The 19,521-nt window shown below is 42.8% G+C and overlaps 1 protein-coding gene and 1 long non-coding RNA gene across 3 annotated transcripts in view; one reads left to right on the plus strand and one right to left on the minus strand.

Annotated features, from left to right (window-relative positions):
- The window catches only part of BRINP3 (BMP/retinoic acid inducible neural specific 3), a 1,145,169-nt gene that overhangs the window by 390,097 nt on the left and 735,551 nt on the right, over nt 1-19,521 (minus strand). The window lies entirely within an intron of this gene.
- LOC144773502 (uncharacterized) lies at nt 560-9,380 on the plus strand. Of its 2 annotated transcripts, XR_013599993.1 has the most exons (4): nt 560-692; nt 7,191-7,397; nt 8,838-8,888; nt 9,125-9,380. It is a non-coding gene; the product is annotated as an uncharacterized LOC144773502 (long non-coding RNA). The 2 variants fall into 2 exon arrangements; XR_013599992.1 differs by lacking the exon at nt 560-692 and having other exon boundaries at nt 7,033-7,397.

Here is a 19,521-nt window from a genome sequence, read left to right on the forward strand (position 1 = left end):
GTTTCTTGCAGCATTTTGTTACCTGTGCGATCGACTTGGAATTGCTTTTTACTGTGAAATTATTAGAATGCACGTGAAGATTATTGCATCCTGTAAAGTCACTTAAAAGCTCATTATTGCAATGTGTGGTGTTTTCCTTCGCTGCCTGCGCTGGGCGGTTCATTTCGGTGAGAGTTGGCCTGCCAAACAGATCTACACTTTTATCTTTCGTAAGAAGGAAGCCGGTTGCTGAACTCTGCCCAGACTACAAGGCTGCACTTGAGCGTCTGCGGTCCTCACAGAGGTCTCTTTTTGCACAGGGTGCATAAGTGCCAGCGAGTTACTGTCGACTTTCACAAAATCACTCAGTGCGCTCTAGTCACTTGATCTATATTCATACCTTACCGGAGTTTCCTATCAATTGGACATCTGCATGCAACACCGGGTTAACTACAAGTCCCAGAATGCAATGTTGAAGTGCTTTGAAATGCACTTCCGTTGGCGCCGGAAGTGACGGCATGCCGGAGCGTCGGGCAATCGTTAGGTCAACACCCGTGGGTCAGCAAGATATTTACAAACGTGGACATGGCGCCTACTCAACCTCTACTTCGAGAGTATTGAAGATTTCTTCAGCGCTTCTCGACCATTTGCATGTTCGTGTGGGAGAAACCCTTATCGGGACAGGAGCAAGAGATCGAATTACTGCTTCTCAGGTAATTGAGGGACATGTGGTTTTTGTGGTTCGGGAAGGTTTTGCTTTGTTTAAATTAGCCCTCTAATGAGAAAAGCCTACAGCAAAAGCTTCCGTTTTTTTTATTTCTTAAGCACTTGCAGGGCCTAGAAGTAAAGGACAGTGAAACATTAAAAAAAAATCTGAATAATATCTATTTTTAAAGGAACTAACCCAATGCGCAGCACTCTTGAGAGAAATATCGTGCTGTATTTGCCTAAAATAACTCGACATCTTAGCCTCCGGATTGACCTGTAGTTGTGGGCAATGAAAAAGGGAAAACATTTTTACTTTCCGAGGAAAGAAATAACTGGCCTGCAAGAAGATGATTCTCCCACAGTCTGCATTTGTGGGACTATGGAACCGTGCATAGGAGAGAAAGTGGGTTATTTGTGGCAAAACACTAGTCTTGATGACCGCCTAAAGGGTGATTTTATGTAGTCAACACGATGTTCTTCAGCCGTAGATCTGTAGGAAGGCATTTAAGTACACCTTTTGATATGATTTAGATACATTGTTTTTACTCTCTTTTAGTCTCTTGGGCACTGAAGCCCCTCTGCTGCATTATCTAGCTGGCACAACATGCACTCCGGTCTGGACAAGGAAGAGTGGAAATTAACTTCTGGATTTTGTTCTGTGACAAGAAGTAGGCAGTACATATCACGAAAATCTGTTCCTGCAACATTACTGAGTGGAATGTTTAGCATTGCACGGTTTGATATCAGCGTATTTAGACTGTCTTAATCCTACAAGCATATTTGATGTTTGCTTCTTGTTACATTCGAATTGATGGCCTTTTAGGTACTCATGTAACTGGTCCTTTCGGTATCAGTTATGTTGGCACTCGAATGTAATTATCACGTCACTCACTCTGGTATGCTTTTTCATGGACAGTGGTAACACCTTTAAAGCGCTCTCATAGGTCTATTAGAACAGTATGAGAGCGCTTGTTGGCATAGCTTAACCATGGGCTTTAGCAGTTCCCCAAGAAGCAAATTGTAAACCAGTAGTGTTAGAGAAAATGTTATAAGATTTAACAACTTGAGGATGTGAGGTATCTTATTCTGTATCACATATTCTGTATTGTAATAATTATTTAATGGCTTCAGTATACATTTTTGTTGCTGAACTGTTCTCTCTCATCATTGATAACTTGTGAGGGGAATGTTTTGAAACTGAAAACTATTAAGGTGGCAGGAAACTACTAGAGAGAAGCATTAGTTATTTCTCAGTTCTCTCCCCATCCTTTTTTCTAACTCACCTCCCTCTTGCCCCTTTTTCAGCTCATTTGACTAAGAGAGTATGGAATAAGTATAATTTTCTTTTAAGTAATTACGTGAAATTTCAAGAACATTATGTGAAATGCAAACCTGTCATTTATTTTTTGACACAAGTGTAATGTGAAATTTGAAAAATTGCACATGATTTAAATTTCACCCAGGCCTGTTTCTGACCCTCCACCCTCTCGAATGCAAATGTAATGGACAATTTCAATTGGAAATGTGTTGTCTTTAATGGCAGTGTGCTTATCACACCATGCATACTCCACTTCATACTACTCCTCTCTATACCACTTCACTCTGCTCCACTCTATGCCATGCCACTCCATGAAACTCTACTGTAAGACACTTTACAACACGGCCCCCTTCCCCACTATACTCCACCCTGCTACCCCACTACATCCAACTCCACTTCACAAAAATCTACCATACTCTAATTCACTCAATCTACTCTACTCCAATGTATCCCACCCCAACCTAAACTACCCCACTCTACCACAATCTACCTCACCCTACTCCAACCTACCCCACTTCATTCCAATGTACCCCTCTCAAATCCACTCTATCTGCCTTACACTGCCCCACCCTATTCCACTCCACCCCACCCCAATCTACCCAATTCCAGTCTACCCAAATATACCTCATTCGACTGTACCCTAATTTACTGCACTCCTATCTACCCCAGTTAATCCACCTCCACCTCTACTCCACTCCAATCTACCATGCTCTAATCCACCCAATCTACTCCACTTCAATGTACCCCACTCTTCCACTGATCTACCTCCACTCTACCATACTACACTCTACCCCAATCCCCCACAATCCACTCTATCCTACTCCAATCCACCCAGTCTACCTCACTTCACTCTAGTCCACCCCACCCATCCCAAAGATACCCAACTCCACTCTACCTCAATCTGCCCCACTCCACATAAATCTATCCCACTCCAATCTAGCCTAATCTAGTCCACTCCTCTTTATTCTACCCTACCCTATTCCACTCCATCTCCTCTATCCTACTCCACTCTACCCCCTCCATTCCAATCTACCCTACTCTAATCCACCCAATTAACCTCACTCCAAGTACCCTACTCTTCCCTAATGTACCCCGTTCCACCCCCAATATACCGCCCTCCACTCTATCCATTCCTATCTACCCCAATCCACCCAGATCTACCTCACTCCACTGTACACCACTCTACTCAAATCTAGCCCACTAAATGTACCGCACTGTACACCCAAGTAAGCCCACTCAACACCACTACAGGATGCACCCCACTCTACCTCACTCTACCTCAATATACCCCAGTACAATCTACCCCACTTTTAACCAATCTACTCCATTCCATGCTACCCAAATCTACCCTTTCCTACTCTAAATCAATCTGTTACCTCAATCTACTCCACTCCAAGTATCCCGCTCCACTTCAATTTACCCTACTCCACTCCAACCTACTCTACTCCATTGCAATCTACTCTACTGTAATCCACCCAATCTACCCACTTCACTTCAGTCTGCCCCACCTCACCCAAATCTATCCCACTCCAATCCACCCACTCTTCCCCAATCTACCCAGTATATCTCACTTCACTCAACTCCAATCTACCCCACTCCACCCCAATGTACCCCGTTCCACCTTTTCCTCCATCTAGCCCACTCTACACCACTACTGTCTACCCCACTCCATTCTAATTCACGCTACCGTACTACTATCTAATCCACTGTATTCCACACTCTTCCCCAATCTACCCAGTATATCTCACTTCACTCAACTCCAATCTACCCCACTCCACCCCAATGTACCCCGTTCCACCTTTTCCTCCATCTAGCCCACTCTACACCACTACTGTCTACCCCACTCCATTCTAATTCACCCTACCGTACTACTATCTAATCCACTGTATTCCACTCTAAATCAATCTACCCTACTCTATGCTACCCCAATCCACTCTACTCTAAATCAACCTACTCCATTCCACTCTACCCCACCCCAATATCAGAAGGGAGCAACTCTGCAGTACAGCTCCTAAGCGGGGCACAGGTGCAAACTAATGCAGGTGTTGTTGCTCTCTATAATGCAATTCTTTCGAACTGCCTTATTGACCGAACATTTAACTTATTCAGTAGTGTAAATCTAAATTTCACCACCCGCACCCTGGGAAAAACTTTACAGTGTTGTACCAAAGGATGCTACAGGGTTCAGATGCCCAGCCAACATTCCACTCTGAGCCCCAACGTCCCCTTGTTCCACAGTGGTGGCTGGAGGTTGAAAGGAGGACATCAATGGTGGGCACATTAGGGTGGTTGGTCGTACACATAACTGAAGAAGGTGTCTTGTTACCTCCAGTTGCTGTTGTGGCATGCGCCTGGGTCCATCAGTTTAACACCAATGGGATGCGGCCTCCGACTGCAGCCCACAGACCACGTGTGGTGTCAGTATAGAAGGGGAGCAATGGCGTCCTAATCACCATACAAATACCAGCCACCTAGGGAAATAACAATTGAATAGCACAGAGAGTTAGGACAGAACAGGCACACCCAGGGTCCGACCCCCTGCGTCCCTCTGAATGGTTGTGAAAGATAAATTGTTCAGATATAAAGAGATAGATGGAGAAATGGAAAACACTTCCCTGACACCTGTAAGGTGGGTGCCACAGAGCATATTGAGGCAGGAAAAGGAGGCCTGGGAGGGGCAGCCACCATACTGACCCTTAATATGAGAGATCGCTGAGGCCAAGCACTTCCGGTGCATCAGTGGTATGTGTATTAGGGGGCATGAATAGCTCTCAGTACTCCTAACAAGAGGTGAGAGGATATAGTCTTATGGCTAGAGCGGTCGACCTCAAAGCTGGAGAACTGGGTTCGAGTCTCGGCAACGATGCTCAACATCCTGTGATTCTGGGCAAATCACTTAATCTCCTTGCGACTAAAAAAAATTAATGTGTCAATCTGTAACGAAACTGGTGCTCATGTAAAGCGCTCTGATATCTGAAATCTTTGGGTCAAGTTTGCGATATATAAAACTCTTAAAAAAAAAAAAAAAAGGTAGGTTATTACTTAACTTCCCCAAACTTAACAAGTTAGTCCTTCCTAACCCTACAATGTCCTTCATGTTGCCTCTTATACCTTATTCCTCTTCATCGGGTACGTCTTCCTCATTCCTCTTGCTCCTTCACTTCCACTCAGTTGTTTCTTGCCAGGATTCTTCGGTCTTAGCCTCTCCTTCATTCCTCTTCAGCCTCCCTTCAACGCTGCTCTGACTCTTCTGCCTGTAGTCCTTTTTAATACACCTAGTCTTCTTCAGCCTTGCCTCTTCTCCCTTTCTGTGCTTCACATACCCCTACCATTCATCTCCCCATTTTGCTTACTTCATCTACTTCACTGCTGTGACAAACCCCAGCAAAATCAACACAATGGTTATCTTCGATGGTTTTGGGAAATCCTGCAATATATTTCTACATAATTAAATCATTTGTATATGTTTTTTCTAAAGTGTTTGTTTTTATTTTGTATGGTTAATATGCTTTTTTTAGGTTGAGCTTTGGCAGCGTGCAAGCATTGCTGCAAGCAAGACGTTCTGTAATTGATACAACCGCTTTATTCCTGCCTACAATTGGTTTATTCCAGCATTGAACTTCTTTGCCGCCTTTTTTTCCTTTGAAAAGTCAGGTGCACCAGTGTACTAGGGCTTGCCTTCCTTATAGCCTTTGTGTAAGAACTTTTGTATGTACCTTTTTATTAATGCTTTTCTCCAGTCGCTGCTTCTGCCCGTTTTGATTCCCCTTCTGCTTCGCATTACAAAGCTCTCTACCCAGCATACGAGCGCACACAGCACCTACAGCAGTGGTCTTTTCCCCATTAATGCTTAGGTTATTTTTTGTTGCTTTATGCCCTCTTCATGATGCCATGCTTCTTGTTTGGATGACATTTGCCAATCTGTGTGTAATAAAGTAATGCAGCAGTAGCGCAGACACAGCCTCCTTCTTTCCGAGCCCTTTCCTTCCTCCACAGCAGTCAGCAAGCTGCAACGGATGGGTATGATTAAGATGCCACACAGCATGCCACGCCCACCCTGGCTTCTGGGAGAGACCTTGTCCAGAGACCATGCCGTTCGCAAGCACACATTAGGTAAACCTAATCAGTGCAACGATTTAAAACATGCATTTCAGCTGTTGCAGAGTTAAAACTGACATTTGCTGTGGCAGCGCACAGTTAATTATGTTTATAAAGCGAAAGGAAAAAAATTACCTTTTAAATTGCACAAGAGGAGAGGCAAGACAGGGCGGTAGCCCAAATAATTATTTTTATATTGGAAAAAGTGTGTATAAAAGCAAAAAGTAAAACTTTGTATTGTGATGCTGTCCTTCTGTAACTCCACTAGCCCCTACTCCTGGTGTCAGGGCGGCTTCACTGAACGCAACCCAAAAAACGTGGCACTATTTATTATTGTTTTGTCTCCCTAAACGTTACTGTGTAACATAGGCAAGTTCTGTGGGTGAAGCCAGAGTATGAAGCATAGACCAGTGACCCCTTATAAATGTAAGCTCTTGTATCTGGCACAGATCAGTGCTCCACATCTAGTGTATATAGCATGAATTAAATGTGTTCTATACAGCTAAGCACTGGTATATGTTATTTGAGCCGCCTATGTTACGCACCTTCGGCCAGGGCCCTGCTTTTTCTTAGCCTGGTTATGCACCATGGCTGAGAGCCCTAGCTTTGTTTGCCTATATCTGCAGAATGGGCAGTGGCCCTGTTTGTGAGCTTAGTTATTCACCTTATGGTAAAAGAAGTTATATTTATAATTGCAAAAAACAATGCGAGGGACTAACCTTAACAAATGCCACTGTAGCACTCAATTAGACCCCCAAAATTTACATCCTAGTTAATACTAGGCAAAAAACATATTTTCCTAGATAGGATGTAGTATGAAAAATCTACACAAAAAGGTGCTGGGTCAGATAAGAATATAGCGTGTCCTTAAGAAATCAGGAAACTAACTTATATATATTTCCTCTTTATATCCAGCCCGTGCTAAATAAGGGAAACAAAAGAATAACTGTTTTTCCACTCTCCGTGGATCAGATAAATCAGATAAGTAACTATGTCCTTCTAACCATATATAACATCATCATCCTACCATATACCTGGGGATTCTTTGGTTAAATATATCTTTCTTCTCCCATTGTATTCTGTACAGGACCAGAGGCTAAAGAAACTCCGGCGCGAAGAAACAGAGTTACACAAGCAGGTACCTCCGGAGAGGGAACATGGATGCGGACAGGAACCCGGAAGAAGAGATCAACGACCTGTAAGAGGAAGACCCGCATGAAGGAGCCGTAACATGTCAGAGACATCCAATCAAGGTACCACAAATTCCCGACTGCGGGACAACAGGACCGAGCAGGTGAGTCTGTGACTGGACGCGAACCACGTTCTTGTCACGGACCGACCAATGTATCCGCAGTTGACTCCACCCAGCTCTCTGTCTGCAATATAAGCGGGCATGACTGACAATGCCCGCACCCTGCTCTCTTTGAGCCTTGTTCTGTCTAATGCTGGCTGTTTAGGGCCTTGTTTTTTGTGAACCAGCTTCTGTGTCATAGATTATGGCCATCTTCAGTATTACCTGTTTTAGATGCTGAAAGGAGGATGTAGAATGGATCCTTGTTCAACAAATTTGAAATGCTTTGATAATTATGGAACAGATAGATCACTGGTATCCTGGAAAGCTATCACTCTGTCTTGATAGTATTTCCAGAGGCATATTTGTTTGAATGAGTGGTGAAGGGGCTTGGTGCCACAGTTATGCAACTGTAAAGGGACAACATTGACTCAGTCAACTGTTAAATGCCAAATTTGTCACTTCCCCAAGCTGGAAAAGAACACACAGGATATCTCTCTCCTGTCTCTGGATGTCTTGGACGTCCATTTCTGACCTGGACCATCACTTGGCCATTGGAAAGCCACTGCAACCGTGGCTGTGCATTGAGATTCAGTCTTACAAAAATGTTTGAACCCATGCAGTGATATTAACTTTCTCGTGCTACCGTGGCAAAAATGTTAAAGTATGTCCATGTGCTAATATATAGCGAACCCTTAGTTTTTCCAAGTTTTTCTCAGCCAGTAAGACTAAGCAACTTACAACCTGAAAAAAGAAATAGCAACTGGTGACCTGACATGATATATCCATTGTCCATGGTCTAGAACACAGAGTTGTGCCCTGTTCCTTATAATCATGAGTCCATTAAGTTATGTGGTCAGTGCCCCATTCCGCATGGCGGTGAACAGTGCCATGGGGCAAACTTGCCTTGCTTTGCTCTTACTAAGCATGGCCTCATGGCTCTGTTTGCACTTGTCAACTGGTATTGGGGGGTTCTGTTGCCCAAACAGAACCACACGCAGCCACTACTGGCACAATTTCTACTCTGATTGATTTAGGACTATGAAAATACATGAATATATATACAGTGTTAAAATATATGTTTGCATATGTGGTCCTGGATCATATTATTGTACATGCACTCCTTCACACTTAACTAACAGCCGTCTGCAAAAGAGCCATGGGGGAGGGGTTGTAACTCATTGAGAATTTGCACTACAAATGCCATGCAAATCTGGTGCATAGCCTTGAGTTGGGATTTAATTTCAGCTCTCCCGATAATTAGATCAGTTGCCCTGTTCCTAGCATTAGGTTGTAAGCTCCTATTTGGATTTCTGGTCAGGATGGTAAATTTTTAGACTGTTTTCCAGATAAGAATACTGTAAGTAGAGTTCAGTCTAAACATGGCTGCCTCCATGATGGTTTTGTAAATGAAATCTGATATTGATTGCTTTCTGTTTGCAGAGGAAGCGTGACAGCATCTGGTGAACAGCGGTGGTTTCTTCACTTGGACAGGTGAGTCTTCTTTCTTTCTACCTGCCTACCTCTTCATCAATGCCTTGCTCTCACCATTACCTCTTTGACCAAGTAACCTTAATGTTAAACTTATGAACCCTTTTAAGCATATCTAATCGGGCACACTATATGAAGTAAAAGGATTGGAACATTTTAAAGGCAGCCCAGTCCTATTAAAAACCTAAAATAGTGGTGTTAACATGTTACTGATGTATGTTAATTTCTTTTTCCTCCAGACTCAATGAAGTCTATGTGCACGGATAAAGGCTGGCCATCACTGGGAAACGGAACTATGAGAAGGAAGCTGGCTATAAAGATTTGCAATACTGGAAGAGGACTAAAGAAAACTCTGAATCTAAAAACAAAAATTGAAGTTGCTGGCTTTCATTAAGCCTTTTTGTTCTTTTTGTATTATTCTAGCATTTTTCCCCTCTTGAACAGTGTCCTGGACTTTCTCTATGTTCTCTTGTTCAGTATCCTGGCTCCTATGAGGCCAAAGGTGTGTTTTATATCAATAAAATTACATCTTAACACATCCCCTTTGATGTTTTTTCATTTAACCATTACTTTTTTCAGTCTTTTGCCACTGGTCACCAATTTAAACAGCTTCAGCTAATGCTCTGTACCTCAAAGTAAGGCAAGTCCCAGTGAGTCAGGAGTATGAGAGTAGCTGCACAAGTTGTTAATCTTATCTGAATGCAAAATATAACATTGTTGAAGCCACAACATTTGTATGCATATGGTCTTGCTACAGCACAAAGCTAGCCAGAAGGAATCTTTCTAAGATTTATTTTGTACAGTGCACCCATCTCACAGTAGAGTTTAAAAAATAATCTTTCCAGAGTAGGAGAATATTGATGTTATAATTGGGACCAGATTTATGGAAGTATTGTTTTTGGTTTGCTTAAGCTTTATAATGCGGACTTGACACACAATCTTTTCAGGATTTATAAACCAGAGCAAATTGGTATTTGTTACAACACTCATCCACATGGGAAAAGTTTTCAGGTTTTTCTAGGCATAGTATTTTTTGTACTGCAAGGGGGCCCTTCCAGTAAAAAACCTAAGCTAGACACCTTTGCACCATAGTGCAAACGCATGTCCATGGTGCTCGACTGCCTTATGGTGCAGTGGTGCAAGGGAGAGGTGTAGACATGGCACTTTCCTGCTCTCACCCTGTGATGCAACGCAGCAAATTTGGGTGTTGTGCTGCGTTAAGTGACACTTTTGTAAATCTAGGCCTTACTTTGGAACTCATGGCATTGCAAATAATTCATGGTATTGTATAAAGAGGGCATATTGCATCCAAGAGACCTGTTTTTGACAGGAAGATCCATTGAGGAGGTGAGCCTCTAAATATTTCCCTACAAGCAAATCCATATTCCTAAACTAATAGTGGGACCCTGCAAGGGAATACTGGCAGTCGGCTAATGTGCTTGTAACATGGAATTTTTACGGTGTAATCCAGCCCGTAATGATTTATTATTGATCCACAGTCACGCTAAGTTATTCATTAAATCACCTGGGAGCTATCTACACTTGGCCTGCCGTTGGTATAAAAACCTGCAAGAGTTTTTCATAGCCATCTTAAAGCCCTTATGTAGTCATTGTCTAGTAATCCACGCTCATTCTGTAGTTGTCCTAATATAATCCTAAAGAATCTATGCTCATTTTTGAGTTATCATTAAATTATCCTGGAGTAAATCACACTCATCCTGAAATTATCATGGGGTCATTCCAGAGTAAGCCACTTCCAATAGGATCATCCGGGAGTAATTCACACTCATCCTAAAGTTGTCAATTAGTATTCGTGGAGTTGTAAAATGTAATCACTACCTGCCAGTGGAAGTCATCAGAACACCATCCTAGAATAGTTTTTGTGATTACAGTAAGAGAGTCATCAGAACACCATCCTAGAATAGTTTTTGTGATTACAGTAAGAGTCATCCCATTTAAATTTTTTTCCCTGTGGGCAGACTTCAGGATGGTTTGGGATGACGTCCCCAGATAATTGCAGGAGAAGTCATCCAATGACTTCAGAATCACTCCAGGATGATCTTCCTTTTTGACCAGGGAGGATACATTTCCTTTTGTTGTTGTTGTAAAGTCTCCATCTCAAATCGTTAAGAAAGACCGTCATAAAAGGTTCTGAACCACTGGCGGTAGAATATTATGAGGCCACAGTTCAATGGCATCAAGATGGTGACATTTTTGCGTTATTTTACTGACATTATGTCAATACTACATACAACTGATGTCTAGATAGAGCTGGAAAACCATCAATGGTGTGCAACTGGGGATAGCAGTGTCAGGGCATTGAATGTGAGATGTTGTATCAGCAGCAGGTGCCTGAACGGCAGTGCTTGCCAAGTCGTGAACAAGAGGTATTGAGTGCTGTGAAGGGCTTCTCTGTTTCTGTCCAGTGTCGCTGTGTGCCAGGCGAGTAATCGATATGAATGAGACTACTGTGCAACTCTGTTCATTTAATTCCTTTATAGACTGAAGCGAGGGAAGGTTGTTAGACAGTGTCCTCATATATTTCAGACAAAGATGCTCATTTGAGATGGGAGGCATTCCTTGCAATGCCGCATATTCAGGAAATGATCTAAAATGATTTGTTCACTAAACGAGGCCAGGTTGGCTTATAGTGTATTTTGGCAGTGCTAAGAGTTTCTGGTATGACTGGTCAGTTTGTGGGCTGGAGTTGTGGCTGTTTATTGGCCTGTTTGATAGGCTGGTGGGCCAGGGGTGTAACACAGGCCCCCGCAGCCCACGCGGGGCGGGGGGGGAACTAGCTCCAAGGGGCCCCCTCGGCACTGCACTCTGGCCAGAGAGCTCCTGATTGAGCCCGGAGGGGGCCCCCTAAGTACCGTGCAGGGAGGCCCCCGCACTTTTCGTTACGCCAGTGTGGTGGGCCTGTTTTTCTGTAGTTTTTCCCAATATTACCATAAACATTGGCATCGGTAAGCGTAAATGGATACAGTCTCTCCTACCTTCCTGGTAAAGTCTAACATTACGACTTTCGGTATTCACAAAGGACATGTTCGTAAATGCCCTTTGTGAATACCAAAAGTGGATGTTTATGACTTTTGGTATTCGCAAAGGGCATTTATGAGAAGTAAATACTCTTTGTATATCGAAAGTCGTAAAGTTAGACGTTTGTCTCAGTTTACCTTTGTGAATCAAGTTAAAAACTTCACTGATTTGAAAATGTAAGCCACTGTTTAAGGTATCTGATTTGCCAGTGGAGTCCACTTTTATTTTGGTGCACTGGCCGATTTTTTGTCCCAGTCCTATCTTGGCTGAACAACAGTACCAGTTACATCAAAAAGTATCGTTATATTATGTTTTTGTGCAAAACCATTACAAGCGGATGCAAGAATTCAAAGCATAGGCTTGTCACTGAAAGGGGGCATTGAGGTTAAGGGGTCATATCCCTTGATTGATCACCTACCAGGTGAGGTTAGGATTAGAGGTAACATACACTAATGTGAGAACAATGATATTAGTCTAAATTAACTAATGTGAGAACATACTGTACAAAATCTTGAGCACGGTGGATGTAGGGGTCAATATGTGAAGTGTCAGCTCACTTTCTTGTCTAATTTGAGAATTTCATGGCATAGCAGATGGAAGCTAAGAGACAACCCAACAAAATGGTCAATGCAAGCATGCACCAAAGACATTCACATCTAGATTTCTGTTGGTGGCCTACCCATGGGAAATGTAGACCAGTGAGACTAAATAGCACATTCAATTAAAGGGGTCAGAAATCCTCCTTGTCACTCTTTATTGCTGAGGGTTCAAGGTACTTGAGCCCATCATGGTCTCTTGCTAAACTAGTATTGTGTAAGCTCCGAGTTGTAAAGATACTGTTGGTCATGTCACATCAAGGGAACTCTAGAATCTTGTGTTAAGAAACAATCTCTGAACAGTGTTGGGCTGACTGGTATCTAAAGTATTTGCAGAGTAGAGCAGAACCATTTTACCGCCTTATCCCGTAGTAAGTGGTTGCTTGTGAAAGAAACTTTATAGTCATATGCTGCTTTGGCAGAAAATATCGTAGCACTTGTTGACATATCTAAATTAAATAACAGAACATAGCACAACAACTAACAAAAGCAACATGAAGACAGAATAAAACATGGAAGGGCACAACACAACAAAATAGTCAAAACTGAATGCAATACAACATCCATTGCAATAATAGAGGATGAAAACACTGGTGCAAAAAGCACAACAGAGTAGATCCCCACAGCAAAATGCCACAGAACAAATATGCCCAAGCCTTCGTGTCACACATTACTATGAGCTAGAGCCCTGTTTTCACAAAACAATAAGGCTGTGCATGCCACAAACTCCTTTTAGCTCGCTATCTAAGACTTGAAATAGCACCAAACAAAAATGTTTTGTGATCCAGCCATGTTCCTAGTTTTGTTTTTTATGTTACAAATAAGTGTTATCAGATGTGTCAATGCAAATGGTTCAACGTAAGCAACTTGTGACTACAACTCTCATCACACATTAGCTTATGAAGCGAAAGCTCTTGATAGAATCATGGTCGTCTGACAACATAGAGTTAGGTAGCAAACCTACCAGGAACAGATAATAGAGCTTTGTGAGCCAACCACTCAACACAAGAATTACAATGAGTGATATTAACAACAGAAGGGGCCAAAGGTGGCAGGCATGGCCCAAGGAGGTGCTTCAGCTGATAGAGTGTTTCCTTTAGCAGTCCGCTTGCCCAAGATGCCTCTCCCACGGATGTATGATGGTACAACGCGGTACATAACACCGCGGTACCATCACAACGCAGATTTTGCAACGCAAGTTGTTACCACGACTTGCGCTGTAGGGTGCTGGACTTAGGAATAGTAAGATTTACTATTCCAACACCAGCCTACGTACAGTAGGGAAGGTGTTGGAATAGTAAATCTACTGTTCCTTAGTCTAGAGCGCCCTCCAGCGCAAGTCGTGGTAAGGACTTGCGTTGTAAAACCCGCATTGTGATGGCACTGCGGTGTCATTACCGTGTCGTAATGGTTGTTTACCTCTCCCACCACTCTCCACATCCTCGGTGTGGCAGTCTGGACAGAATCTTCATAGGATAGAAACAAGATAAGGGCTGTGTCTCAGTGACACCTGAGAGTACATGCCAGGATGAGTAGAGTGACACATTCCACTAAGTCTTTAAAGACTTCTCCACAAATAGTATATAACCTCTTCACATCTAACTATTTCCCGGTTGCTGGCGACTTCAACTTCTGGCTGGAGAACAAATACATTTGATCCTACAGAAAATTCCTTGTCCTCTGAAAAAGCCACAATGTGGACGTACTCTACCAAACAACATCACATAGCAAAGGAACCTGTTGGTATACAGTGGTACCTTTGGACTAACAGACATCCTCAGAACCACCGCAATCTTATGATGTGACCACCATATGATTCACTGCCCAATCTCTTGCCCACACTAAGTACGAAATGCTGTAATTTATCCACAGTACATGCCTATCAGGTAAAAAAAATATTTAAATCCGTCGACAGCAAAGTGATAACCCACTTTGCATCAAGCTAGCTAAAATATTCATACTCATTTAACCTAGAATCAACATACACAACTGTCTCTTAAACAGTAAACAACTGTGCAAGCATCCAAAAGCGCACATTGACAGGATCATAAACCAAGATCTTTGGTGTGCATAAAAAAAATGCCCTTTGTATACTGAGCCTGTTGCAAATTACTTTTCAACTACAAGATGGAGAAACATAAACACACTAGAACTAGCTTAAAGCCTTTTTCTTTGCTAAAAAAGATCACATCTGAAAGAAGCAATCATACATAATTACCACACCTCACCTATCTTCAAATGGCTTGACAATTCATAAACCGTCCCTGCACCAAAGCCAGTATTTCATAAAGTCTGGAAATAAGTAACACTCTTGGACCGTTCTTCTTGAAAAAGTTCAGAAGATCAATTCAGTCACCACTCTACCTTGCACCAATCCCATCACCATACTAAACCACCCAGAAGACAAATCTCTGCTACATTACTTTTCCTTCAGAAAAGTAGCTCAGGACACCACTCAAAGCCTACCATTGAGCACACTCCCATAAACAAGTCCTTGCAACAAAGTGAAGACTCTTTTAGGCTTCTGCACCCCATGACCACCTCCACAATAAAGGCCTTGAACTCAGCAGTTCCCATAAACTATTACCCCTTTGAGGACCTATCATGTATCTCAAAGTTCCCAGAAAAAACTGATACTGTTAAATTCCAAAGAATTCTAGAAACCGTCAAATGACTTGATTCCAGCCAATCTAGACTGCATCCCAAACACAGGACCATAACAGGCCAATTGGAAGTATTTGGCAATATCCTGTAAGCATGTTATTCCTTACTGACCTCTTTGTTACACTTGGCTTTGTATACTACAGCATCCTTCTATATCACCGAGAAATAGTGGCCTATGTCCCCATTCACTCATTAAAGTGACTCTGGTCCTTCCATAAAGAACGCTTCCAGAAGTCAGGCTTTTGTGTCTTTACTTCACCCAGTTATCCAGTGACTTGCTGAATCCTGTATCCCCATATATATTGCAAACCATGTTTTGACCATATCACAGGTTAACACCTCCTATTCCTCTCCTCTTATCTGGAAAATGTGCACATCTATTAGCAGAACAGAAGAAAAATGAATTTACCATTGTAGCAAATTGCATCACAGAAATCAAATCCGTGCTAAGCCTAAACAATCTAAAACTGAGTGATTCCAAGATAGCAATTCCACTTCTAATTCCAACATCACCTGATCAAATAATGACTCTATCTGTCACTCAGACTTTATATGGAGAAATATTTTCTATTGAAACAAAACCATTTGGAATCATCTGGACAGCTGCAGTAAGCTTAATTTCCAAATAAAGTTAAAAATGGCCATTATTAAATGAAATTCCCAAAATAAAACTTGTAATTATTCCCCAAGAATGTCATCCAAATGTCATTTTCACCATGACTGCATCAATGCACCTCACTACATGCTGAACTGCTACCAAATGTAGGGGCTTACCCAAAATGCTGCAATTTCATCTATTTTCAGCCTGTGGAAAAATTAACACAAAATGCTACATTGGGTTCCTATCAAATCCAATGCATCCTTCAAAATGTTTCACTTTGCACTTGGGGCTGCGACATTCTCCGGGGCGATGATGCGCGGACAAGCGGTGATTTTCCTCTTGCAGCTCCTCGATGCGATGGCTCTGCAACGACACTCGCAGCGACGTGATGCGGTCCACAAGCAAGCGGTGCGACAATCTCACCTAGCGACGACAGGCTCTGCGACAACACTCGCAGCAATGGAAATCTTTCCGCACCGGTCTGGTGCGTCCCGCAAATGAAGGATGCGATGACTCTGGCAGCAGCAACAGGCGCTGCAATGATCTCCGGCTTCTTAGCGGCCGGAAGTTACTCGCACTGACGGGGATGCGCTCCGTAAGCGAGCGATGCCACAAAACTTTCAGAAAGTCTTTAAAAGTTTGATTTCCAGATTCCCAACACAGGCACAACTTCCAGAGGCATCACAACTGGCTCAAGCCCTCTAGGAAGGACAGAACTCTCTCAGTAGAGTTCAGGGAAGCTGGGGGTGAAGTTCTTTCGTTCCTGGGACTTCTTAACAGGGAGCCAGCTCTTCTCATGCCCTTGGAGATTCCTTCAAGACAGGGGACACAGGACAACAGCAAAGTCCTTCCCCTCTCCTTGGCAGCAAAGCAACAGCAGGTCAGTCCAGCAGAGCAACAGCAGGACAGTCTTCCTTCTTCAGTTTCAGCTTTCTCCTTGGCAGAGGTTCCTTCTTGATTCCAGGATGATCTAATTTTCTGTAGTCAGGAGTCCTGTACTTATACCCCTAAAAGTCTTTGATCCCTTTGTGCAGGAGGGTTCTGAGCCCGGTCTGAACCAGTTCTGGGTGTTCCTTGAGCACTTTTTTTTCCTGGCCTCCCCTTTCCTTTCAGAGAGGGGCAGGGTCATCAGCCGCCCAGCAGGAAGTGGAGCCAGCATTGTGGAAGGCAGGCACAGCCCTATTCAGGCCCAGGCGCTACCTCCTCCCACCACTCTAGATGCAGATGGAGCTATTCAGCCCAGGGATGGCCCACTCAGCCTCTGGGAGCCACCCAGCCCCTGTCACTCACAAACCAGACAGTCAATTCACAAACAGGCCAAGGCACACAGAAAGGTCAGACAAGAGAACAGCAACTTTCTAAAAGTGTTATTCTCCAACACAGGATTTAAAAACAACCTTTCCTAAAAGATGTGTTATTAAATTCTGAGTTCAGGGATACCAGACTTTTAGGTCCTATCTTGGTAGCCATTGTAGCCAGCATTCCCCATGATAGCCTAAGGGGCAAGATAGCCTTACCATAGTGAAAAACGAAAATGGCTGTAATTCACTACCAGAGCATGTCACCTGCACAAGTACACGCTCTACCTTTCACATACACTGCACCCTGCCCAAGGGGGTACCTTGGGCCATCCATAAGGGTGACCAATGTGTACAGAAAGGGAAGGGTTAGGCCTGTCCAGTGGGGCCACTGACCAGGAGGACGTGGCAGTTTACGAACTGCACAAAGAGCAAAGCAAGTTTCCCTCAATGGCCACACAACTTTTATCACATTTGTATTGCTAAATAATCACATGATATTGGCGAAAGAAGTACAAATATTCTTTTTTATTTCATTCAAAAGGTAACGTTTTTGTTTCATTTTCTCTAAGTTGTCATTACTCTTTTTTATAGGAATTTCTTTCTTTATTTTATCACAAGTGAAAAATTACCATTTTTTACAGAAGATAGTTTTTTTTAAAGTGTAAACATTTTTTTAAATTTAAACAAAGAAAGACAAAAATAAATACATACAATGCATGACTATACACAAAAACCTATATACTGTTGTGCACTACATTCAAATCAATATACCCCTGGTTGAAAATAGACTATCACAACATTCTGACACATACACACCCTACTACATTCATCAACACACCACCTGAGGGGGAGAACCTGAATCATAGCAGGCAGACCTACTCTGCCAACATTTATAGGTCTCAGAGCTAAGTCTAAGACCCCGCACTTGGACCACTTATCAGTATTGCAGCATATGCCGTGGCACCGGGTTCCGGGCTGTGAGGGACTTTACGACCCCAATTATGATTTGGTTTTTCAATGCAGGCCACACAGAGGACAACTGAAGAGTATTATGACCATGGGCACAGCTATCAATAGTGTACCACTGACTGTAGTCTCAGGGCCCAGGGAAGTGAGGGGCTCTCTGGATCCCAATAATGGTTACCTTATTCAAGGCCTCAGCTAGGCTGGCCAAAGACTTTTAGAAAGGGAGTAATTATCAATAGTGCAGTGGTTCCTGGGAGTCATGTGTCTAGGGAGCCCAAATATAATTCGAATTTAATACCAAACTGTGGGGAGAGGTTCCCATTTGCCTTGACTGTATTGGGGCCAATGGCACTGTACATAACACTACATAACATTGTGTAACCTCCATATAGTTTCAAAAGTTGCAGAGCCCATAATTTTAAAACATTCCATGTCAATAAGTTGGTAGACATGGTATATGAGGTAGAATATGGTATATAGGGTATATAAGGTGTCACAAGAGTCACTTTTCTCCCTAATTTCGAGTTTCTCATCGTTTATCTACTTCATAAAGCATGATATTTTCGAAGAAGAGACACTTGCCATAATTTTTGTTTTTGTATGGTAATGTGCAAACTAAGAAATGTATAACTACATGAGTTGCATATTTATTAATGTAATCTACTCATACATGTCCTCTCTGCCTTCTCCTCTGGGGTTCTTACAGGGTACATAAAGCAGTGCAAGCTTATGTTCCCTGAATTGTACCCCACTTCGGGCAGGTGTTAGAGCGTCCAATGAGGGCCTACTTCATCAATGCTACAGCAATTCATCCTCTGTGCTGCAGATCCTTGAATTTCATTGTTCAGGTGTACTGCATGACAAGCTGAGCTCGTCATGAACATGGAAGGGGTTAACTCAGAATATCTCTGACTTAATGGGCGGCCTGCAGACAGCACAGCATGGAAATACAGGGCAGTAATTGTCTTTCATGTGTTCGTGTTACTCTGACCGAAGCCCATGCACTAACTCTGAGATTTTCTGAGTTAATGTAAACGCTGTAGACTTTGCTATTTCACTTTAAACAAACATGCATTTCCAATCTGCGTTTGCGCTTGCACTGAAAGCAAAGGCTGATTTGTGTAAATGCGTGTATTTATGTGTTTCAATATTCTCTCCAGCGCTGCTGTGCCTGAAATGAGTTAGTGCACTTTAAATATAATAGCAGAAATGACAAAATGAGAATATGGCTTGACTTATCTATTGGAGAGGGATGTAATAAGAAGACTGGAGGAGACGGGGCTGGGGGAGAATACACAAGAAGGGATGAATAAATGCAGATCTAGTTGAGATGAAGTCGGGCAAAGTTTCCTGAAGGTGAAAAGGTCTGGTTGTGCCTTGAGTTCGGGCGAGGGAGGTATTTGAAGTGGTTGTAGCACCAGAGAAGGATTCTTGAAGTGCCATGATTGTTTTCAGTTTTGGGGCGTTCC

Source organism: Lissotriton helveticus, chromosome 1_1, assembly GCF_964261635.1.
Source record: "Lissotriton helveticus chromosome 1_1, aLisHel1.1, whole genome shotgun sequence".
Taxonomy (NCBI): Eukaryota; Metazoa; Chordata; class Amphibia; order Caudata; family Salamandridae; genus Lissotriton; species Lissotriton helveticus.